This window comes from Equus przewalskii, chromosome 4 (assembly GCF_037783145.1).
Source record: "Equus przewalskii isolate Varuska chromosome 4, EquPr2, whole genome shotgun sequence".
In the NCBI taxonomy this organism is placed as follows: domain Eukaryota; kingdom Metazoa; phylum Chordata; class Mammalia; order Perissodactyla; family Equidae; genus Equus; species Equus przewalskii.
The window spans coordinates 14,160,160-14,185,476 of NC_091834.1; the positions used below are offsets into that span (position 1 = coordinate 14,160,160).

At 41.3% G+C, this 25,317-nt stretch overlaps 1 protein-coding gene across 6 annotated transcripts in view; it reads left to right on the forward strand.

Annotated features, from left to right (window-relative positions):
* The window catches only part of HECW1 (HECT, C2 and WW domain containing E3 ubiquitin protein ligase 1), a 394,020-nt gene that overhangs the window by 181,434 nt on the left and 187,269 nt on the right, over nt 1–25,317 (forward strand). The window lies entirely within an intron of this gene.

Consider the following 25,317-nt stretch of genomic DNA (forward strand, 5'->3'; position numbering starts at 1 on the left):
ACCACCGGTCACCAGGTCCTGCCTCGCCTCCAGGTTGGTCCTTCACATCCAGCTTCTTCCCAGGCTCTGCCCTCACATCGAGGTTCACACCCTGATTACTGCCTACTCTGGTTTCCTCACTCCCTGCATCTGTCAGAAGAATGTCCGTCAGTCTCCTTTTCAACACGTCATTTCCAAATCCTTTTCTGTCATGTCTTCCCAAATTTAAAAAACACACAGTGGTCCCTGATTACACACAACAGGAAATCTAAGCACCTAGTCCTGCTGAAAGTTTTTAACGACTGCCGTTGAGCATGGCCAGGTAGAATTTACACAGGTGGGGTCGAGGGGTCAGGCTTTGCCTCCTCGCTCCACACTTCCGTGGGTGGCTCCAAGTGAGAGGCACGTGGGCTCAGCGTCCACCCTGGTGTGGTCCCGTGGACTCTGAGATTCTGCTTCTTCATCAATAAAATGAAGTTAACATACATCCCCACAAGGTGACCCCCTGAAGATCAACTGACTCGGCCCCATGAGTGCCAGCCCTGTGTCTGGTACAGCCAGATCTGCTGTGCAAGTGGAAGCTTCAGAGACCGCAGTGCTGTTCCAAGGGGGGTCAGAGCAGGAATGTACATTCTGCTTTTCGTTTCTCCTCTGGAAACAGACATGTCGCTGTCTTGGGGACAACTGTGAATTGAATGGCTTTATTCTGAGAGTTTTCTTTGGGGAAATGCTTTGCAGCCAGAGTTGGAGACCCAAGGGCACTGAAGGAAAAGCAGGGCTCCGGGGGAACCAGCTGCCATCCCCTTATTAGCATTTCTGGCACAGGCTTTCTCCGCTCGGCAAGGCAGCCAGAGCCAGGACGAGCTCTGCCGGAGCCAGAGGCTCCCCAGTTCCGTGATGAGACACAGGGATCTCGTCAGGTCAACAATCCAGATGGTTCAGGTGACACAGGCTTATAGCCTTTTATTTGAATCTGGGCGTCTTTTCACCAGACTGCTCTGTTTTTAGAACTAGTCCGGCTGAGAACTGCTCTGTGGCCTGCCATTTTCAATCACTGTGTGGTTATTTCCAAGGAGCTGTCTCCATGTGTCCTACAATAAACGTCTGACTCAGGCTCTAAGCCCTCACGAAGTCTAATGTCGTCTGCTTGGGGGGACTATACATACCCCATGAAACATAACCCAGTGACAATCTTTAGGAACAAGTCCAGGTCCACATAAAGATTTGCAGGATAACGGGCGTTTAGATTATTACGTCATCTTATTTTTATTATATAGTTCCATGGAAACTATATCTACCTCCATTGCTCATCCAGTTTAATACTATCCTAAAAGGAAATCATGCTAAAAATTGAACTCTGCACACTCATAAAGGCATTTCAGTATTGCTTACTCATATTTCGTAAATTTTGAGGAAAGAATACACAGTACACAGCAATACTTCTAAAATTATCTTTCCTCTTTCATCTGTGTCTTTTCACCATCTGATTCCCTTGGTGTCCCTCCCACCTAAACTTCTCCATCAACCTAAATCTGCTTGTAGCTCACTCATGCCGGTCTTCTTCCCTTCTCATTTCCTCCACATTTTGCTTTAAAAGCCTAAGAGAAGTACTCTTTCTAGAGAGAAGTCTCCAGGGGCGGTAGAGGCAGGAACCCACGTCACTAAACACACACTCACTCACCCTTTAGCAGACCAGAGTGAAGTGGTTGAAAATATTCATACCATAATAATTTGTCCCTTTGATGCTATCATATATCATATATTGTACATCTTGTGTGCCAATGGAATGTAGAAAGAATATAAAAGTGCTTAAACTGGTGGGTGGAGCTGGCTAGAGATGGTTTCTTGGAGGAGGCCTTAGTGAAAGAAGAGGATGGAGGGGTATGCCGGGGATGCAGACAGGCATACTGTGTTTCCTAACCGTGTGGAAGGAAACAGAGAGCTGTGATTGGCTGGAACTCAGGACAAAGCTGAGTATTGTGTGGAAGATCAAGGTGCTTAGATTTTATGTAGTATAAGAAACCATTTATTGCTTTTTTTCTTTTTAGTTTTAGGATCAGGTGATCAAAATGGGTTTGAGGACCTGTTCATGCAAGGCAATTTATCCGCCTTCAGTAATCTCAGCTGTGGCTTTTGGCATGGGACACAGGGCAGGAAGAGGCCTGAGAGGGGCTGTGGTTACAAGCTGGTCATGATCTGGGATGCCAGAGGCCAACCTAAGGGTTCTGACTGAACAGGGCCAATGAGACAATGAGGGTGTGGCAACGGGAGAGTAGGGGTCCAGGTGGGAAGACAAGACATAGGAGTGAGGAGACACACACAGCAGGCTTGACCTCAGTCCACCCAACATGAGAAGCCAAACTGTTGTATGCAATCACATCTTTCCATGTCAGATATTCCATGACATCTGGGGGCATCAGAGTCGATCTTTGATCCACAGAAGTATCAGTCTCTCAGATTCAATAACAGACCACACACGGAGTGACTGAGCATTATTACAGAAAATAGGTGGGAAGATATAACCAAATCATTCAATTCAGCAGTACAGAAAGATAGCACTGGCTTCTAGTTGGATACATGTCAGATTCTTCCGATGAGATGAAAGGTCTCAATCAACACAAATGAATAGTCAAGGCCATATTAACTCAAACTGAGACTTTTTTGGATTAATCTTGAGTTACCACGTCACTAAGAGAACATATAGACCTGCCTCCCTTAACCCTACAGAGCTGGAGGCCTGCTGGGGACTGTGCTGGTCTCCAGGGACTGAGATCTTGAGGTGAAGGCTTGGTCCCTGCTCTCTGAGGCTCTCGAATTGCAGTAGGGGAGAAAAGCACATACCTCTTACTGCGTCCTGTGTCACTGATGAGGAGAACCCAACTGAGCTCTGGGGCATGGAGTTGACCACCACCCATGGATAAGAGGAGCTGATATATGGACTTGACCAGTGGGAAGGAATGACTGGTGTTGGGGGCTGAGTGGTAGAGGGGTCATTCCAGGCAACGGACAGCAGCTGCAAAGGCATGAAGTCATGAGGCATGGGGGACAGTGCGGGTAGAGAAGCCTGGGGTAGGGGCAAAGAGTTGAGGATGGAATCCTAAGGAGGAGGAGGAGGACAAGATATCATCAAGTGTAGCAGTTTAAGGATGGCCACAAATTCCATGACATGCCTCATAAAGAGACGGGGTTCATGCCCCCTCCCCTTGGGCCTGGGTGGGCTCTCTGACCCCGTGCTGGTTTCCATGCCAAAGTGATGCTGTGCTGGCTTCCAGGCCCCAGTCTTAAGAGACTGGTAGCTTCCACTCCTACCTTTAGATCACCCACTCTTGGAGCCCTGAGACGGCTGTGCTGTGAGAAAACCAAGACGGCCAAGTGAGAGGTTGCATGGAGAGAAGGTGTGGCCAGCCCAGCTGCTCCAGCTGCCCCTGCCCAGGGGACAGCAGAGGTCCAGCCCAGCTGCTGTCCACTGCAACAGCATGTGAGACCCCAAGGGAGAGCCACCTAGCTGTGCCCAGTCACCTTATGGGCCTTTGAGGAGAGAATAATACAGTGATAGTTTAAGCCATTAAATTTTTGGTTCTACTATTGTGCAGCAGTAGCAACCATAACATCAGGGAAGCCAAAAGAGCAGGGCCATGGAAGTCAGGGGAGAAGAAACTACCAAAGGGGGCATCGTCGACACAACCTGGTGAGTGCCAACAGAGGAGTCTTGGAAGACAGGGTCTAGAATGCCTCTGCAAAGAGTTGCCACGGAGGGGTTGTGGTAAAGTTTGTCCAAAAAAAGAAATTCAACGAGCTGATGAGAAAGACTTCAGGCTGAAGGGTAGGGTGGCTGGTCCATCTGGCTTGTTCAGATCCATCCTGGTTGTGGCTCTGAAAGTCCCCAGCCCAGGAAACCTCTCTGTCCTGGACACACTGGAGTGGTGGTGGCCCTCTAGTAAATCTGCCTTGATAGAGAAGAGGCAAAGTCTGTAAAGCCCTCCTCCAGGGAGGGTGGCTGTGGAGTGACTCTGAGGTGGCAGCATGAGAAACAGGTTGGAGATGGGCTTGAACTTGTGTATAGACTGAGTGGAACAAGCCATAAAAATAAGCGTTCTCATTTATTTACTACTTACTTGTGTCCACTTCTTGGCGAGGATCTTACATTCTTTTATTTTATGCTAATGAAAGCACCAAGACGTGGGTGCCAACACCACTGTATTTGAGGAGAAAGCTTAGTCTCTGAGGTAGGTGGTAGCTTGCGTGGTAGGTGGTAGAGCTGGCATATGAACCAGGCTCCTCTGCTTGTGCTCGTCAGCCCCAGAGAAGAGCCTATGGAAACTTGGAGATGCGGGACATAGAAGGGATGCTTGATAGACAGAGGTCCTTAAGGAGTCAGCAGGAACAGGATGCAGAGAATAGTTAATGAGACCAGCCTTTCCTAGAAGCCCGTGAGACATGGACTGGATGACCGGAAGTGTGGGTGGGGTGGGATGGAGACAGAGAGATGGGAGGAAGAAGTGTTGTGCTGACCACTCTACAGTGCCCCTTTTCCTAACAAGGGAAATAAGTAGAAACTGGAAGAACTCAGGAGTGATTTTCACCTATACAGACATAGTAGAGTAAAATTAGAACTCTACAAAAAATAGATTCTCTCCATCCCTCTCCAAGCCACTCCACACACAAAGTGAATCTTTTTTACTCAAAATGTGGAGCTAGAAACAATCAGGACTGCTGAGGCCCTTCATATCTCTGCTTTCAGAGAGGGCTTCAACCAGACAAGAAGGGAACATCATACCCATTTTAATCTCCATGAGATGGACTCAGTAGCTTTCTCATAAAGGCCTGTGGCGGGGGAGGGCAGAGAGAGGCCAAATTTGGCAGGAGACTATGTGGGACAGACAAGGGAAACTGACCTAACTAAAATGCTGTGTCTGGACCTGCAGCCAGGTGGGTGAGGCCATGTCTGAAGGGCATTGCAAGCTGATTACCACAATGTCCGATCAGACAGACACGGCAGATGGGCACAAAGGTGGCTGTGGTCATCCCAGGAAGCTGGGCTATGCTTGTGCCTGGAGATCTGTGCATGGGTTACAAGATCTGACCCCGGGCTGTCATCTGGGGTAAGGCTGCTATCCTGATTAGAGGAATAATACTGCTAATAACAGTAGCTGAGCATCTCTGTGTCAGGTGCCAGGCTGAGCCCCTTACCCCATTTAATCTTCATGCAAACCCTAGATGGCAGATATTACTTTCCCTTTTTGTTGATTTAAAAATTCTTCCTGAGGTGCAGGAAGATAATGCAACTGGTCCAGTATTCACAGGTAACAAACAAATGATGGAACAAGGATTTGAACCTAGGCAGTCTGACCTCAGAGCCTGCTCTTTTAGTCATCGTGATGCCCTGATAAGGCCAAAGTAGGCTAGAAGGGCTCCCACCACCAAGGTGGAGATTCAACGTGGAGATGTGATCCATGGCGGGTGGGGTACCAGGTAAGACCCAGGCTAGAACTCTGAAGTTGGAGTCAGTGCTGGGGGCTTAACTCTCAGAGTGATTGGCAGGGAAATTATTTGAGCATCAAAAGTGGGAACCCAGACGTCACTGGGCTAGCAAATCCTGACCAGGGGAAAGAAAGTCGAGATGGTTAATAAACAGCCTTCCTCCTTTCTAGATGATTCTGAGTGGGGAGCTCACTAGGCTCCTCCATAAAAAGCTGTAGAGAAAGTCAGATTAGAAGACAGAGGCTATCCAAGATTTCAGTCACTTCCTCACACGTAAATCCAGAATCTTCTCCATTTCCATGTATTTGTTATGTGGGTATGAATCCCGTTTGTGTACACATTTATAAAAATATTACTTGTTCCCTGCAGAAAATTTGAGGAAAAGATAAAAATAATAATCAGCCATAATTTCAGTACTTGATAACATTTTAAAAGGTTTTTTTTTATTGCTAGTAGCATCTCCCCTTAGAAGGGCTTAATAAATATTTATTCACTTAATTAATGAGTTAATTAATCTAGTGCTCAGAACTCGTGCAGGAAGCATGAGACTTGTGCTCAAGGACAACCACTGTCATGTCTTATCTTTCCCACAGATGGCCCCTGAGCCATCTAAAGGAAGAGACAAGAAATATGGGTGGAGGGGGAGAGCCGGTGGTCCCTGGTCAGACACATGGCAAGAGGGTGCCACAGAGAGAGAACAGAGTCAACTGACCTGTCTAACTTCTTGGAATAAGGAGGTGTAGAGAGGTACCACCTTGTAAAGCAGAGGATTCTGCTGTCTAGCAAACATGGCCCAGTCCACACTGGGGATCTAACCAACCAGTTTAGCACTCCTTCCCTCTCTACCGAGGCCGGGAAGCGGATGCAAGAAGAGCATTCTGGGAAAGGGGGATTTTCCCTTCTCCCACTTCATTCCCAACTTACCCTTCTCTCTTTTGACCCACCAAGCCTTTCAGCCAAGTCTGTGGTCCTGCACAGTTACAGTGTTCTCGGCAAGGACAGACACCCACGTTGGTCAGAGAAGTCCTGCCTGCACACCTGTGTGCCTTCCTGGACTCCTGTCACTGCTCCTGTGCACCTCCCTGGGGCCCGTTCAGAGGTTACCTGGACGACATCAGCTCAGACAGGTCTCCAGTCAACTCCAGGGTCATTTTCTACAGCTACACTGTCCACACCGGCTTTGGACAGCCAGGAAAGAGTTCAGAGTCCCAATAATATAAAAAAGCACAAATCCTCACAAATTCTCATTAATCCAAACTTCAGTGTCTCATGTATCCCACTTTTCCAAAATTCCAGAGTTGATGTGGTACCCAAGAATATTGCAAAACCCACCAACACCCACAAAATCTAGAAAACACAAGCAATGCCTCGTCTGTTACAGCAGCTGCTAATCTAAGCCCTGTTTCCCTCTTTCCAAGCAAAACCAGAGTTTGCAGACCCCTGGTCTGTATTTAAAAGACCACATTGCTGTTGCCGGCTGTGTTGCCTGAGGGAAGAAGGCAGACAGAAAGCAGAAAGGAAAAAGAAGAACATTGTCCTAGTTTCAGCTTCACCAGAATGAGCACCAATCTCTCCTAGGTTGCTCAAGGCCTAGGAGTTTAAAATCCACACCAGAGAACTCGTCTTAGAAGACAGGAATTGTGTCATTATGCCTCCCATATCCTTGGAGAAAACACAGTTAAAAATACTGCACACTCTACCAGAGAATGATATATATGAAACACTCCTATTTTTATACAAACTCTAGAAATTCGAACCTACAAATTCAAAGCCTGTTCAGGGGACTTCTATTCCTTATATTTAAAACCTCTTAATCTCTTTCTGTCGCCAGTAATAGCTACCCCTGAAAAAAGAGGCTTATTTTACAGTATGTTTTCTGTAACAAAAAACAGGAATTTCTAGTGAAAGCTAAACCTTTAAGGCTTGGCTGACCCTTTAACAAAGGAAAAGATAAGTATTAAAAGAATATGAAATATTTTTCAGAGGGGGAAGAGTAGATTATGTCAATCTTTGGGGGAAAAAACAATAATAGGCACAAAGAGTATGGGAACTTGGAAAAGAAATAATAGTCAAAATAATCTTCGATTAGACCTCATCCTTCCTACTAGCCTAATGACAGGCGGTTCCCAGATGGGAGAAAAATACATTTCAGGCAAACTCAATGTAGAAAATGAACATTCAAATATTAGAACCAGTTCAATGGAAGCTCTGGGTACTTGACACGGACAAAGTGACCTTACAACCGCACAAAGCAAATTCTTACAAGAGATGGACTCTTGAAAGAAGACCCAGCTCCTCCCCAGGGCTGGTGTTGGGCAAGACTTTTCTCTGAGTCTCCAGCTCGGTCGCTCCAGCTGGACCTCTTGCGGGGGTTCCGTCCACGCAGCCCCTGCAGCGCCCTCTGTCAGCAGGTCCCTGGCAGAGCGCAGAGTAACAAGAGTGTCATTAGCTCACTCTTGCTATCCACAGAGGCTGGAAAGGAGGCGGGGAATCTGCAAAGGGGTCCGGAGACCCATTGTGCCAAACGTGGGAGGATAATGGGAAGCTTATCGGAAGTGCCAGGCTGGCAGTGCAAGCTCAGCTGGATGCATGGTAGGAAGAATTCCATAAAGCCTGTGATTCCTGCCACCTAGACGAAGTGTGGAAGTAAGGGAATATTTAAATATTGGGATGTTTGTGTCTGATCAGGACTGTTTCTAATGAGGTTGCTCCTCTTGCTTGACCACCTCTCACACAAGCAGGAGCCAGAATTTGGTGTGTGTGAGGGTCTTCTGTCACCTCTCCCACCCCTGCACGCTTTCCTCCAGGACAGTTCTTGGTCCTCTGGCATAGACTCATCTCTGAGCCTAGCTGGAAAAGATGCTGAAATTTCCAGTTCCGTGGCCTGCGCATGCTAGACGACAGGTGGAAAGGGAGGCCCTGCCAGCTGAGCAAAGGCAGGCTCCATTAACCCTGCCTTCATAGTGCCTGGGTTTTACGGGCTGGCCTGTGTGCCTCAGTCATCACCTGTCTCCAACAGCCGTGACACTAACCTGTCCCATCACTGGCGTCTCAATGTCTGCAGACTGTCTTCCTGGATGGCCTCCACCGCTCAGCCATGTAGTCAAGATCAGTGCCTCCAAATCAGAAACAAGTTTTTCCCGAGAGACAATTCCAGTAAATTCCAAGCCTGCAAATACTATCTTTTCCTGAAATCCCACACCAATGGAGTGCAGTGTTCCTTTTTCAGGAAAAGAACTTGCTTGCTGTAAAGGCAGCTTTTTCGATGTCAGGGATCCCTTAGAGGGATTCAGCTTTCAGTTGCTGTAGCCTAGGTGGGACTCAGCTGCCCCTGGGAAAAGCAGCAGCCAATGCCAGATGGCCTGGTGTTTTTACACGTGCTCTGAGTTACCATGTCCCACATGCCGGGGAGACAAAACAGTAGGCAGGCTCTCCGGCCAGAACTGCAGATCTGAGGGTTCTTAGCCTGCCAGATTCTCCCCACATAAAACTATGGTCAAAACTATGGTCTTAGGCTAAGCCCCTAACTATGCAGCTAAGTTAGTCATGACTGAGCATCCATTGTGAGAAATTAACGATGTCTCCTAGAATCTAAGGGAGGATTGGGCAGGGAGAGAAGAGAGGCATCCTGAGAGGAAAAGGGGAAGCAAAGACAGAGGAACCTTTTCTACTTGCGCAGCTTTCTGTTTTTCTTGCCAGGGAAGCCCGCCCCTGAGGATTTCACCTTGTCATGCATCCCACGTGGCGGCCTCAGCAGTCTAGTAGCAAGACAAAGTTGGCTAATATCTAAGAGAAGTACCTACTTCCCAAAAACACCTCTGGAACACTCTCCAGCAGGTCAAGAGCTGGCTCAAGACATTCTTAATCAGCCCGGGATATGGGGAAGGGTCTCCATCTGGCTCCCTCCCTTCGCGCCAGGAGCCGTGCTCTCTGCCTTCTGGAGCTCTTCAATATGACAGTCTGTTGGTCTGTGGCCTTCTGTCTTGTGTCCCATCTCAGTTCCAGGGAACTCAGTCCTCCAGCATCTGACCAACCAAGACCCTTCCCTCCACTTGGACCGAAATGCAGAGACCTACCCTAGAAATCCAGGACTAGGGATAAAAATACGTGGCACAGAAGAGCCTAGACTTTGTGGTGTCACTGCCACTCCTGTACTTGGCCTTGGAGGATCTTCTGGGATCCCCGCCTCCGGCCAGAAGGCCCAGGGAGGCTGAGAGACAGCTCAGCCAGCTCCATCCCCAAGGGAAGACTGCTAAGATGCCAGCAGCTATGCGAGGCTCCCTTGGCATTTGCCATACTCGTTACTCATGCCTTCCGCCTCTCACTAGGGATTTTTCATTTTATTAGTCTTTTCAAAGAACCAGCTTTTGGTATTCTTGATCCTCTATGTGTGTTTGTTTCTCTTTAATGACTTTCTGCTCTTATTTTTATTATTCTTTCCTCCTTTCTTCTTTCCCTGGGTTTATTTTGTTGTTCTTTTTCTAATTTCTTGAGACGGCTGCTTAGCTCATTGGTTTTTAGCTATTCTTCTCTATGTATGCATTGGAATTTCCCACTAAACAGTTTTTGTTTTGCTTTGTTTTGGTAAAATTCAAACTGAAGCACAACACACACACAGAAGAGTGCACACATTTCAATGCAGAGCTTATGAATTTTCAGAAGGTAAACACATCTACGTACGCAGCACCCAAATCAAGAAGCAGGGCTTGATTCACATTTTAACCCATTCTGTTCCTCTTCGTTCCTTCCCGCACATCTGTTTCTGTCTGGGATTATTTTCCTCCTAAAAGAAAAGAGCTCCGTTTCTTTTAACTCAGGCCTACTGGTGATGAATCCTCTCAGTTTTTGTTTGTCTGAAAACGTCACTACTTCACTTTGACTTTTGAAGAATAATTTCACGAGATGTATAGGATTCTGGGAGAGCCATTATTTTCTTCAGCACTTAGGAATGCCATTTCCCTTCTTCTGAAAAGTCAGCTACTGGCCTTTTTGTCCTTCCTTTGAAGATAATGTGTGTTTTTTTCTCTCTGATGTGCTTTTGTTTCGCTTATTTTATTGAGATCATAATGGCTTATAACATTGTGTAATTTGGGGTGTACATTATTATTTATTGATTTCTTTATAGACTTCGTTGTGCTCACCACCAGTAGTCTAATTTTTATCCATCACCATACATATGTGCCCCTTTACCCCTTTCATACAGCCGCCCCCCCCCCCCCCCCCCGCCCAGTGCCCTTCCCCTCTGGTAACCACTAATCTATTCTCTTTATCCATGTGTTTGTTTATCTTCCATATATGAGTGAAATCATGTAGTATTTGTCTCTCTCTGTCTGGCTTATTTCGCTTAACATCATACCCTTGAGATCCATCAATGCTGTTGCAAATGTAATGATTTTGTCTTTTTTTATGGATGAGTAATATTCCATTATATATAGATACCACGTCTTCTTTATCCATTGATCCATAGAAGGGTACTTGCCTTGCTTCCACATCTTGGCTATTGTGAATAATGCTGCAGTGAACGAAGGGGTGCATAAATCTCTTTGAATTGTTGATTTCAAGCTCTTTGGATAAATAACTAGTAGTGGGATAGCTAGATTGTATGGTATTTCTATTTTTAATTTTTTGAGAGAAATCTCCATACTGTCTTCCATAGTGGCTGCACCAGTTTGCATTCCCACCAGCGGGGTACGAGGGTTCCCTTTTCTCCACATCCTCTCCAACATTTGTTATTTTTTGTCTTGGTAATTATAGCCATTCTGACAGATGAAAGGTGGTATCTCATTATAGTTTTGATTTGCATTTCTCTCATAGTAATGGTGTACATCTTTTCATGTGTCTGTTGGCCATCTGTATTTCTTCTTTGGAAAAATCTCTGTTCATATCTTCTGCCCATTTTTTTATTGGGTTGTTTGGGTTTTTTTGTTGTTGAGTTGTATGAGTTCTTTATATATTTTGGAAGTTAACCCCTTGTCAGATATATGATTTGCAAATATTTTCTCCCAGTTGGCAGGTTGTCTTTTTGTTTTGTTCCTGGTTTCCTTTGCCTTGCAGAAGCTTTTTAGTCTGTTGTAGTCCCATTTGTTTATTTTGTTTGTTTGTTTCCCTTGCCTAAATAGATATGGTATTTGAAAAGATGCTGCTAAGACCAATGTCAAAGAGTGTATGCCTATATTCTGTTCTAGAAATTTTATGGCTTCAGGTCTCACATTCAAGTCTTTAATCCATTTTGAGTTAATTTTTGTGTGTGTTGCAAGATAATGGTCTACTTTCATTCTTTTGGATGTGGCTGTCCAGTTTTCCCAACACCATTTATTCAAGAGACTTTGTTTTCTCCACTGTATGTTCTCAGCTCCTTTGTCAAAGATTAACTGTCCATAAATGTGTGGTTTTATTTCTGGGCTTTCAGCTCTGTTCCATTGATCTGTTTGTCTGTTTTTGTGCCAGTACCATGCTGGTTTGATTACTATAGCTTTGAAGTTTATTTTGAAGTCAGGGATTGCAATGCCTCCAGCTTTGTTCTTTTTTCTCAGGATTGCTTTGGCTATTTAAGGCCTTTTCTTGGTCCATATAAATTTTAGGATTCTTTGTTCTATTTCTGTGAAGAATGTCCTTGGGATTCTAGTTGGGATTGCATTGAATCTGTAGATTGCTTTAGCTAATAAGGACATTTTAATTTATTCTAATCCATGATCATGGAATATCTTTCCATTTCTTCATATCTTCTTCAATTTCTTTCAATAATGTCTTATAGTTTTCAGTGTATAGATCTTCCACCTCTTTGGTTAAATTTATTTCCAGATATTTTATTGTTTTGTTGTGATTGTAAATGGGATTGTATTCTTGACCTCTCTTTCTGCTAGTTCATTATTAGTGTATAGAAATGCAACTGATTTTTGTAAGTTAATTTTGTACCCTGCAACTTTGCTGTAGTTGTTGATTATTTCTAATAGTTTCTGGTGAATTCTTTAGGATTTTCTGTATATAGAATCATGTTATCTGCAACCAGCGAGAGTTTCATTTCTTTCTTTCCAATTTTCATTCCTTCTATTTCTTTCTATTCTTGAATATGTGCTCTGGCCAAAACCTCCAGTACTATGTTGAATAGGAGTGGTAAGAGTGTGTACCCTTGTCTTGTTCCTGTTCTCGGAGGGATGGCTTTCAGTTTTTCACTGTTAAGTATGACATTGGCTGTGGTTTTGTCATATATGTACTTTATCATGTTGAGGTACTTTCCTTCTGTACACATTTTATCGAGAGTTTTTTTATCATAAATGGCTGTTGGATCTTGTCAAATGCTTTCTCTGCATCTATTGAGATGATCAAGTGATTTTTATTCCTCATTTTGTTAATGTGGTGTATCACATTGATTGATGTGTGCATGTTGAACCATCCCAGCATCTCAGGTATAAATTCCACTTGATCTTGGTATATGATCCTTTTAATGTTTTACTGTATTAGGTTTGCCAATATTTTGTTGAGGATTTTTGCATCTATGTTCATCAGCAATACTCGCCTGTAATTGTCTTTCTTTGTGTTGTCCTTGTCTGATTTTGCTGTCAGGGTAATGTTGGCCTCATAGAATGAGTTAGGAAGTGCTCCATCTTCTTCAATTTTTTGGAACAGTTTGAGAAGTGTAGATATTAAATCTTCTTTGAATGTTTGGTAGAATCCTCCAGAGAAGGCTTCTAGTCCTGTACTTTTGATTTGGGGAGGTTTTTCATTACCATTTCAACCTCTTTACTTGTGATTACTCTATTCAGTTTGTCTATTTCTTCTTGATTCAGTTTTGGGAGGTTGTATGAGTCTATGAGTTTATTTATTTCTTCTAGGTTATCCAGTTTGTAGGCATATAGTTTTTCATAGTATTCTCTTATAATCCTTTGTATTTCTGTAGTATCTGTTGTAATATCTCCTCTTTCATTTCTAATTTTATTTATTTGAGCCTTCTCTTTTTTTTTCTTAGTGAGTCTAGCTAAGAATTTACCAATTTTGTTTATCTTCTCAAAGAGCAGCTCTTAGTTTCATTGATCCTTTCTACTGTTTTCTTTTTTTAGTCTCTATTTCATTTATTCCTGCTCCAATTTTTATTATTTCCCTCCTTCTGCTGACTTGTGCCTTTGTTTTTTCTTTTTCTAGTTCTGTTAGATGCAATTTAAGGTTACTTATTTGAGATTTTTCTTGTTTGTTGGGGGGGAGGGGCCTGTATTACTCTGAATTTCCTTCTTAAAACCACTTTTGCTGCATCCCAAAACTGTCTGTATGTTGTATTTTCATTTTCATTTGTCTTCAAGTATGTTTTAATTTCTCTTTTGATTTCTTCATTGATCCAGTGGTTGTTCAGTAGCATGTTGTTTAGTCTCCACTCATTTGTGATTTTCCTAGTTTTTTTTCTTTTAGTTGATTTCTAGTTTCATAGCATTGCAGCCAGGAAAGGTGCTTGATATGATTTCGGTCTTCTTAAATTTATTGAGACTTGCCTTGTTTCCCAACATATGGTCTATCTTTGAACGTTCCACATACACTTGAGAAGAATGTCTGTTCTGCTGCTTGGGGTTGGAGTGTTCTCTTTATATCTGTTAAGTCCATCTGGTCTATATTTTCATTTAAGGTCACTATTTCCTTCTTGACTTTCTGTGGATCTATCCAGTGATGTAAGTGGGGTGCTGAGGTCCCCTACTATTATTCTGTTGCTGTTAATTTTCCCTTTAGGTCTGCTAATAGTTGCTTTATATACTTTGGTGCTCTTGTGTTAGGTGCATATATATTCATAAGTGTTATGTCCTCTTGGTGGAATGTCCGTTTTATCATTGTATACTGCTCCTCTTTTGCTCCTCTGATTGTCTTTTATATCTTGAAGTCTACTTTGTCTGATATGAGTATGGAAACACTTGCTTTCTTTTCTTTGCCATTTGCTTGAAGTATCATCCTCCATCCCTTCACTCTGAGCCTGTGTTTGTCTTTAGAGCTGAGATTTTTTTCTTAGAGGCAACAAGTTGTTGGGTCTTGTTTTTTAATCCATCCAACTGCTTTAAATCTTTTGATTTGAGAATTCAACCCATTTACATTTAGAGTAATTATTTATTTAGATTAGATTTAGATTATTGATATATAAGGGCTTAATACTACCATCTTATCTCTTGTTTTCTGGTTTTTCTATGTTTCCATTGATTCTTTTCCTTTGTATTTCTGACTGCCATTTCATTTTGGTAGTTTTCTGTGGAGGTTTTCTCAGTTTTCTCTTTTTTTATTAACTGTGACTCTGTTCTGATTTTTTGTTTAGTGGTTACCATGAGGTTTCTATAAAAAAAATCTCATAGATGTGATAGTCCATTTTCTTATCTCCCTTAGCATAAGCAGGTTCCATCCCTTTCCTCTTTCCCTTCTGAATTATTGTTACCACCACTTGTCCTGTTTTGTGTTGTGAGTTTGTGACTAAGTTGAAGTCTTTATAGTTACTTTTGATGGCTTCTTTTCCTTTATCTTTTAAGTTATAATTAAGTATTTGCTTCAGTGTTCTGAAAGACAGCTACAGTTTTCTGATTTTGCCTATTTATCTCCTTGCCCAAAGCTTTGTAGACCTTTGCCTTTTTGTTCCAGGTATGAGGACATCCTTGATCAGTTCTTGTAGGGGAGGTCTAGTGGTGATGAACTCCCTCAGCTTTTATTTATCTGGGAAAGCTTTTATTTCTCTTTCATATCTGAAGGATAGTTTCACTGGATGTAATATTCTTGGCTGAAAGTTTTTTTCTTTCAGTATTTTGAACATATCATTCCATTCTCTCCTAGCCTGTAAGGTTTCCACTGAGAAATCCACTGAAAGCCTGATAGGCGTTCCTTTGTAGGTTCTTTTCTTCTGCCTGCTGCCCTTAATATTTTTCCTGTTTGTTGATTTTGCTAGTTTTACTAGCATATGCCTTTGTGAAGTTCTTTTAGCATTGATGTAATTAAGAGTTCTATTGGTTTCAAGAATTTGTAAGTGCAGTTGCTTCCCCAGGCTTGGGAAGTTCTCAGCTAGTATTTCTTTGAACAAGCTCTCTGCTCCTTTCTCCCTCCATTCTCCCTCTTGAATACCTATACTCTTTATGTTGCTTGTCCTAATTCAGTCAGATATTTCTCAAAGAATTCCTTCATTTTTTAAAAATCTTAGTTCTTTCTCCTCCTCAACCTGTGGCATTTCTTTATTTCTATCCTCTAAGCCACTAATTCTTTCCTCCATAATGTCAGCTCTATTTTTAAGGAGTCTAGTTTATTTTTTATTTCACTAATTGTATTCTTCATATCCAGAATTTCTGCTTTGTTTTTGTGTGTGTGTGGCTTCAATCTCTTCAGTGAAGTATTCTTCTTCTCATTAATTTTGTTCCTGAGCTCATCAACCGTCTCTCTGAGTTTTCTTGTAACTCATTGAGTTTCTTTATGAGAGCTATTTTGAATTTTCTGTCATTTAGATTATAAATTTCTGTGACTTTAGGGTTGGATTTTGGAGAATTATTTCCTTTTTCTCTGAATTGTTGCTGCAGTTTCTCACGGTGTTTGATGAACTAATCTTTTGCTGGTGCATTTGTGGTGGTATCAGGTCACAGATTCCACCTGCTCCTTCTGTGGGGAAGCAGGAGCTGTGTTTCTGATCCCACCCCATCTACTGGAAGTTGTGGTGGTACTATGGGTGCTTACACTAGCCAGCAAAGTGTTCATGTGTCTCTGTAGACCTGCCACTGCCTCTTCTTACAGTTGTGCTAGCCAGTGTGCTTGTTGGATGGGGTTTCTTCATGGGGGTCCCAGCCTAGGCCACTTGTTGGGACTGCAGCAGTATGGTGGGCTCTCTTGCTGGCTGAGAAAGCATTCACATGTGGGCTCAGGGCTACCACCACGTCTTCCCACAGTCGTGCCTAGGTGTGTTCCCACTTGTGGGGCCATAGTAGTACTATGGACACTTGTGCTGGCTGGGAAAACATTTGTACTGGTGTGTAGATCTGCCATCATCTCTTCTTGTGGTTATGCTGGCCACTGTGCTTGGAGGGCAGGGGCTTACTCGTGGGGTCTGATTCTGGGTCACTCCTTGGGACTGCAGCAGCGCAATGGGCTCTCCCACTGTCTGAGAAAGCAATCATACACATGGGCTTGGGGCTGCCTCTTCCTACAGTCATGCCAAGGCATGTTCCCACTTTCAGGACCACAGTGGTACTATGGGCGCTTACACCAGTTGGGAAAGCATTTGTGGGTGTGCACAGGGCTGCTGGGGAAGGACTGGGGAGTGCTCACCTATCTCCACTACTTTCTGGAGAGCCAGTCCATCCACCTTTAGATGTATTACTGCATGGGTCTCTCAAGTGTCCTGTTGTGCTGTGTGGGTATCCTCTGTTGGTCAATGAATGTCCATTTAGTTGTAGCTCAAAGCAGGAGAGATAAAGGAAACAGCTCACTCAGCTGTGTTGCTGACATCACTCTTCTCTCTGATGCTTTTAAGACTTTTCCCTTTCTCTTTGGATTTCAGCAGTTTAACTGTGAGGTGCTTAAGAGTGATTTTTGTTTTTCTGCTGAAGCTTGATGATAAACTTTCATTTTCCCCAAAGTCAGCTTTGCCTGATTCTTTGGAACTCCAGTTATTCCATTGTGTCCTGTCTGTCCCTAATTCTCACCTCTGTATTTATCATCCTTTTTTCTCTCTCTTCCTTCAGTCTGGATCATTTCTATCAATCCATCTTCCAGTTCACTAATCCTTTTCTGCTATATCTGATCTGCTGTTAACCCCATTATAGACGCTAACCATTATAGAGCTTTAATTTCAGCTCTTCTGTTTTTCAATAATAAAATCCACATTTGATTCTTTTCTATTGGTTCTAGTTTTCTGGCAAAGTCTACACTTTATCTATTTTCTGCATATAGAAATCAGTTTCCTTTGAAGTGGTTGTTTAATGATGTCAATATCAGGATCCAGTTTCCATTTTCTTTCCTGCTTTTGGTCATTTGCTTCTGTCTCTTACCATACTTGGTAATTTTCTATTGATCACTATAAATTGGGTGTGAAATACTCTAGAGACTTTGGTGATGGCATCTTCCCCTAGAGAGGGTTTGCCTCTCTAAGTAATGAGGATGCTAATGGCCTTGGCCCAATGAGAGGTAAGCTTAATGAAGTGTAGTCCAGGCTTGGTAGGTGTCAGCCTCCCTCTATCTCGCCCTGTTCCTGTGGACCCATCTCTAGGGCTTTCCAAGGGGACCCTGGGTTCTCACCAGCAGCCGTCCTTTGCCCGTCTCTCAGCCAGGTCTCCTCAGTACTAAGACAGAAGATTTTGCCTCTACTTTTCAGATGCTTTCATGATTTACAGCTTCAGTGTTTTGCCTTAAAAGCTCAGGATTAAGCAAATGTCTGAGGGAAAGCCAGCTGGATATTGTGGGTCTCTAGTTCTGTACCTCAGGCCCCACATGGCCATCAGCAGCTCTGCTGTTTCTCTGCCACCAGGGAAAAGGCGCTGTATGTTGTCAGCTCATCTCACCAGTCTTTTCACTTGTCTAGAATTTGCAGTCCCTGTTGCTTCCATTCTCCTGCAGTGCCTTAAACATTTTGTTTTAAAACCAACTTATCTAGTTGGCAGCAGAAGTGTTAATCTGCTATAATTACTCTGTCCAAGCAGGAAGAGAAAGTCTGTTAACTGCCTTTTAGCAAATACTCCACATGCGATGATCCCAGAGATCAGAAACACTACCTAGGGGGTGATAATAACCAGCACTGAAGTAGGAAACAAATACATTTATTGGATTGTTTTTGAGTTTGGAATTGGCTCTCTGATGCCTTAAATAAGTATTTCCCATAAATTAGAGTTCTAGTATCATTTCACATAATGCTGCATTTTGATCAATCTCCCACTTTTGCTGTGGTACCATATCTGAAAGCATTAACCCGGGATTTATGCTGCTGTTCTAAATAGGAAATTAGTCAAATGATATAAAGTTCTTCATATAAAAAAACATGTATCAGTTATCACAATTGCTTCAAAACAGTTGCAATTAACCATTTTTCACTCAGATAATCATAATTTAGCAGTTAGAGAAATAGAACTTTATCACATGGCACTTTTTATAAGCTAGGCAAATGTGAAATGCTTGAGGATGCAAACATCTCTGTTTATTCAAAATTTATGACTTTATTTTTTTCAATTATTGTCAAATTACAAAGTTAATGTAATCAGTCCATAATACAGCATTCTAAATCACTTCTGGAAGTGCAAATCCAACTAAAATGATATCTTTACCAAATTACAAAATTTTGACAAATCAGTGTGATATTATGTAATGCAATAAGATTATTTTTTCTGTTAGAGTCATATATTAACTTAATGAGAATTTTACTACAAAAATATCATTTAAGTACAAAATAAAAACACCATGTTTTTCAGAGCTGTTTATAGTAGAGCAAAGGTTTTTTTGGTACAACTTAATATGGCTTTTAAACTTATATAATTTCTTCTCTTGAATGAGTTCTTGGATACAAGCTGCTAAAACTTAATATAACAGGACAAGCATGTATAAAAGGTGACTGCTTCATTTTGCTGTTGGTCCAAAACCAGGGCCCTATGCATAAGAAGATTTAAAACTCTACCTTAACTAGATCCAACAGGCAGTATCAGTTTTAAACTAATATAACTTTCCAATGTTAAATCTTTACCTACATAGTGGAATCTTCAACGTCAGATGCCTTGTCAACGAACACTCATTCCATTTATTCCAATTTATTAGGAAGCTATTCACCCTTCCTTTTGTTTGTTTGTTTTCTTATTCTTCTCTCCAAAGCCCCCCAGTACATAGTTGTATCTTCTAGTTGTGAGTGCCTCTGGTTGTGCTACGTGGGACATGACCTCAGAATGGTTCGATGAGTGGTGCCATGTCCATGCCCAGGATCCCAACCGGTGAAACCCTCGGCCGCCAAAGCGGAGCACATGAACTTAACCAATTGGCCATGGGGCCGGACCTGCTTCCTTTTGTTTTGATCAAAAGTCACAGCCTTTCTCTAAGCTACTTATTTCTTAAAATCCGTTTAATTCATATTTTTAAATAAAAAACCAAATACAAATGAGCATATTGCCATGTAGGATAGACTAGGGGGCCTAAGGTTTTATACCAGTAATGTGGATTATTTCTTTGAAAATACTGCTCATGCTAATTCTTCTTACTGAAGCTAAATGTTCTTCAGACTCAAAATTTAATTTCTGTCTGATTATCCATTGCTTTTTGATCTTTTTGAGCATTTGAAGATGCTGTACTTTCCATTACTCTTCCTGGATAACTGTTGACACTGACTCTTTCACAGTGATTGTAGCTTCTTGAGTTAAAATTGCTTTTCCTGGCTTTTGAGGATGTGGTTTCCATTTGTCTCACATCTATTTTGTAAATGAAATATTACTAGATCAAAGTTTCTTGTTCTTGGTATCAAATGTTACTGCATAGATAACTTGCTTCTTTCTGCACAAATAAGTGACTTCACAATGGAAGACATTTCACATTTGGGCATTTCTGCATTGCAGACGTAATATATAGATAGCTAAAAACGTGCTATGAACTTCAGATATTCAGGTGCTGGTAACTTGTGCAATGTCTGGATAGCAATACGAGTAATCATCTTATTCTCAAGGAATATTTTTACTGGTTGCAGAGTTCCATGTTGACAGTTATTTTCTTTCAGCTCTTTTATCTTCCATTGTTTCTGTTTATGTTGAGATGACATCTGTCAGTCTAATTGTTGCTCCTGTGAAAGTAATCTAGCTCTTTTCTTCATTGGCTGATGATGCGATTTCTTTCTTCTTTTTTGAGGTTTTACAGTGATGTCTGGCTGCTGTGTTCTTTTTTGATTCATAGGGTTTTTTGAATGTATGGCTCAACGTCTTTAATAACTTTTGGAGAATTTTTAGCTTCCGCATCACTGTCTCTCTCCTTTCCTTTTGGATTCCAATTTACACGTATTTTAGACCACCGCCTGGTATCCCATATGTTTCTCACTTTTCTTCTATATTTTGCATCCTTTTCTCTGTATGCTTCATTCTGGATTTTTTTTTTCTCACCTATGTTCCAGTTCCCTAAATTTTCTCCTGTATTTTGTTTAATCTGCTTTAAATCCATCCGTTGAGTATACTATTTGAAAACCGTAGTTTTTCAGATCCAGAATTTCTGTTTGGTTCTTTTTTTATAGACTTCATTCTTTGCTGATATTTTCAATCTTAGCTTTTACTTCCTTGAATGTTTTAAGTATATGTTCAGTAAAGCTTGTGTCTGATAACTCCAATGTCAGCCTTATGATTCTGCTCATAACGCCTGCTCTTTCTATTGCTGCTTTTTACATCGCCCTGTCTCGGCATTAATTGAGAACCGGCCATTGTAAATGAAAACTTGTAGAAGTAATTTGAGGCTTAGAGTGATGTTATTTTCTTCCTGAGAGGATTTGCATTTCCTTCTCAGCTATAGGTAGCAATCCAGAATAACCTCCGTTGAATTTCAAGACTTGAGATGATTTGAAGGGCTAGGGCTGGTATATTTCTCAATAATGTATCTATTCGACTGTTCAGGGTTCCACCTTGAATCCTGAAGGATTTACCAGAGTCCTCCTGTTTGGCAGGCATTGAACTCTTAAGTGTTATCTTCTTAGCCCTGCAAGTCTGTCAGAAGTTCTCTTCACCTTCCCGGCCTCTCAGCTGCATTTTTTGGAATCAACACAAGCCCCGTTGGGGAAACAGCCACCCCAAATCCTGGGCTCATCTCCGAGTTCTCTTCTTCTGGATCTGTCCTCAATATTTTCCATTGTCTCACTAGGTCTCTGATGCCTTCAGGCTAGGATTTCCAGTTTTAGGGAGAAACAATTGCAAGACCTCTAATTAAATTTGAATTTGAGATAAACAATGAATATTTTCTATGCATATTTAATGAATATTTTTTATTTATAAGTCTGTCCCATGTAATAACTGGGACAGACTATACTAAAAACTTATTCCCTGTTTATCTGAAACTCAAATTTAACTGAGTGTCCTATATTTTATCTGGCAACCCTACTTCAGGCAGATTGATTTCCAGGTTTTTCGCTCTTCTAGATGTTCTCTGAATTACCTGGTAGTGCACGTGGAAGATTGCTTTTGCTAGCTGGCCAACAATCTTGAATTATTCAAAATTTTTAAAAGACAAATCACCAAGTGAAAAGTTATTTGCTTAAGTCCTGGCTGCCATGAATTCCCTGTGTGACCGTGTACAAGCAGCTTTACATTTTGGCCTCATTTTCCTTAGATGTAAAATAGGAATGATAGATGACATTTGTTGAAGCCTTGTTATATGCCAGCCTTTGTGCTAAGTATTTGCAAAAAAAGTTAATAATAATTACCTACTTCACAGGGATTTTCTGAGGATCAAATTTTAAAATAGTATGAATTGGCTGGTGCATATTAAGTGCTAATTAACTGTTAGGACCAATTTGTCATAACTTTTAAATTTAATTGAACATTATACTTATGCCAGGTCTGCTACCGTCATTGCATACTGATGTCTCAAATGCTACAGCAGGCCTGCTAATCCCTCAAGAAGGGATGGGAAAAACAACAATGTTTTTGTTTCTTTAAGTGATATGGGAAGTGAAACAGTCTATACTTTCTGAATACATGTGCTAAAAAAATTATAACTGCAAACATACATATTTGTAGAGGTAGAAACTTCAGTTTTATTCCACTTTGTGAATGAGCTGGCCACTCCTGCCCAAATTTGAAAACAGATCATGTGCCAGGCCAAAGTAACCAAAATGTTATGAGGAGACCTATTTCAGGGCCACCATTAACCTATCAGTGTTTAGTTGTAAACCTCTTCCTGGAAGGGCAAGACCTACACCCTCTGGTGAGTGAAGCATGGACTAGATTTCGATCCCCTACTCACTCCTTGGTCAGACACCTTTATGTAGGATGTGCCTGAACAACTATACAGGACAGTTCTGATGATCAGAAATGCTGATCTCACAATCACCTACAGGCAAAGTAACTCATGTAAAACTCCTATGTGTTGACCACCTCATGTATGCTAGGCTTCACACATTCCATTTGCTCTGTACAACTGTACATGAAACAATATGTACAAAGTTGGCAATGGCATCGCCATTCTACGTTAACACAAAGGCTCAGAGAATCTGTGTGACTCGTTCTGTTAATAAGAGGTGAGTCAAGAATTGAACTTACATCTATTCAATCCCACATTCCTCCTCTTTCTTCAGATCACTTTGCCTTCTTAAACTTCTGTTACTACATACATGTTTACTAGGAATAAACAAGAAAACTACTATAACATAGATGCTTTGTGTTCAAACTTTGACGGCATTTTTGAATTATTATTATTTTAACTAGACAAGCAGAGAAAGATTAGAACTACTGTAGGTCTCCTTAGATAAAGTATCTGAAATAATAACCAACAATGCTGTAATATTTCTTGGCCATTGAGCCTTGATACTTTTCTCAGAGAGAGCAATAATAGCTAAAATGGGACAATTTCCTTATCTATACTTGAATCTATTCCAAAAGTAACGTAATATTAGGCCATAGAAAATCTATGTTCTCTATGAAGAATTAGGACCCAACAGGATGCTATACCTGCTCCTGGGTTAATAATAAGGCAGTGAAGCCAATCAAATGGAACCAATAGTTCGTTGGTCATTTTTCAGCAGGTATTTATGGAAGATCCTTACGTTACATGATACTGGAGATAGAAAGATAAATAATACCCAGTCTCCTTCTCCTGGAAAAACTCAGTGTGGGGCTACTTAAACAGAGCAATTTAATGTAGCTGTCACTAAAGGCAGAGCAAAGTAGCATGGAATTTTGTGAGATGAAGTGGTTTTTAAAAATCCGTACAGCGTATTATTTATATATTATATTGTTGCATGTGTTTTAACATTTGTGGATTCCCTTCACACCCCACCCCTAAATAAGAGGAAATTTTAAATAATTTAATATCTCTTTCAAGTTTGAATAGGAAATTATTTTAAATTATATAAAGTATTTAGGTTAAACAAAAGGAAGATCTCTTAATAATCAAGTTGCTAAATCCTGAAACAGACTATTAAAACTTTTCCTTAAGGAAAAAAAAAAAACTTTTGCCAGCAATTTCTCAGAAGATTACCATGCTGTGAAGGTTTCCATGAATTCTTGGCTCAAAATATGTGCTCATCTGCTCACCTAGCGATAGAAGCAATACAAGATTGTATGTAATCTCCCTGACCATTTTTACTCAAAGCCATTGGAATAATCTCCCTTGAAAGGAAAGTGAGTAGTGCCTGTTCAGGTCACCTGTTATTTAAAATTTCCTTCTGCCCAACTGAGCTTGGGCGAGGCCATTGGCCCCTCCATGCTGATCTCGCTGGCACCTTCAGGCAGAGCGACTCCCATTCTGAACTACACCCACTCAGTGTGGTTACCTAGCTCTGTGGCTCACTGTTTTACTCAGGGTCCCTCCATGATCCCTAACCTACAAGAAATCTGCCTCTCAGGCTGAGACAGTAGTGGATCTCGGTATGTAGACCTAATGTGGGGACAACGGTGAGGTGTCTTGGAGAACAGGCAACTGGGTTATAAGATTGTCCACCAAGAACTTAAAAGGCAATCCGTCAACAGATATTCAGAGTCACTGTAGGGGAAGAATGATGCAAGGTATCAACACATCTAAGGTAAGAACATGTCCACCCAACGTTGAGCACACAGGAGGCCTTGTCCAGGCAGTGGGAAAGGCTAGCAACTACAATTCTATGGATGAAAAAGAGTAAATATAAATGGCTAATTAAAAATTGATGGAAAATGTTTAATCTCACTAGTAATCGAATGAATGAAATAAAAATAATAATGACATACTATTTTAAACTTATTTTTTAATCACTGTTTAATGCTAGCAAGGATTTTATAAGATGGTCAGAGTTACATTTTCTGGTGGAAGCGTAAAGTGCTTTTCGGAAAGCAATTTGACCGCAGGAACGGAGAATTCTTACAATATTCATGTCTTCTAAGAAAGAACATTGCGATATTCATATTTCCTACATCAAGGAACCTTTCTGTATCAGTTAGGTTTAGGTTTAGCTACAAATAACAGAAACCCCAAAATAAGAATGGCAAACAACATAAATGTTATCTGCAAAGGGGGCTACAAAATGTAGTACTTTAGCTGGACGTTACCATCCAAAACAAAACTGAGATTCTGTCATTAAGGAGGAAAGGGAGAATGGGTGTTGGGCAGGTAACTAGCAATTTTTGCTCCATTATCCTCGGGAGCAAACTCGAACTTAAAAATAATTTTCAAACAGTCATTCGTTTTTAGCGAAAAGCCCAAATTTCCAAAAATAGGGGAATATTTGCAAATTACAAATCGATTAAGTGATTCCACAGAACAAGGAATGTTATCTACAAAGTTTTAAGTAATTGAACATGCTTATTTAATAATGTTGTTTCAAAAAAAGCAAACTGTATTGTTGTATAAAGTTTATACTCTCAGGTATGCAAAAAACACTCATAGAAGATTTGTATTTTATTTATGCTTTTTTTCATTGTCCATATTTTCATTGTCATATTTAATATGCATGCTAAGAAAATTGTAGACATTATTTTTTTAAATATTATAATTGCAGCCAAAGTCCTAGATTTGAGAAACAGGATCTCAAATTGGAGATTCCTCATGTTGTTCCAAAGAAAATTAATATAATGAATTAAGAGATAGTCCGGTAAATTTTTCAGATCTAAAGAAAAAATCCTATAAACAGTCATTTGGGAAAAGCAGGTCACCTTCAAATGACCTGAACTCAGGTTTGCCACAGATTTTGTCCTCTACACAATGAAATGCCAGAAAGTAATGGCGTCCTAG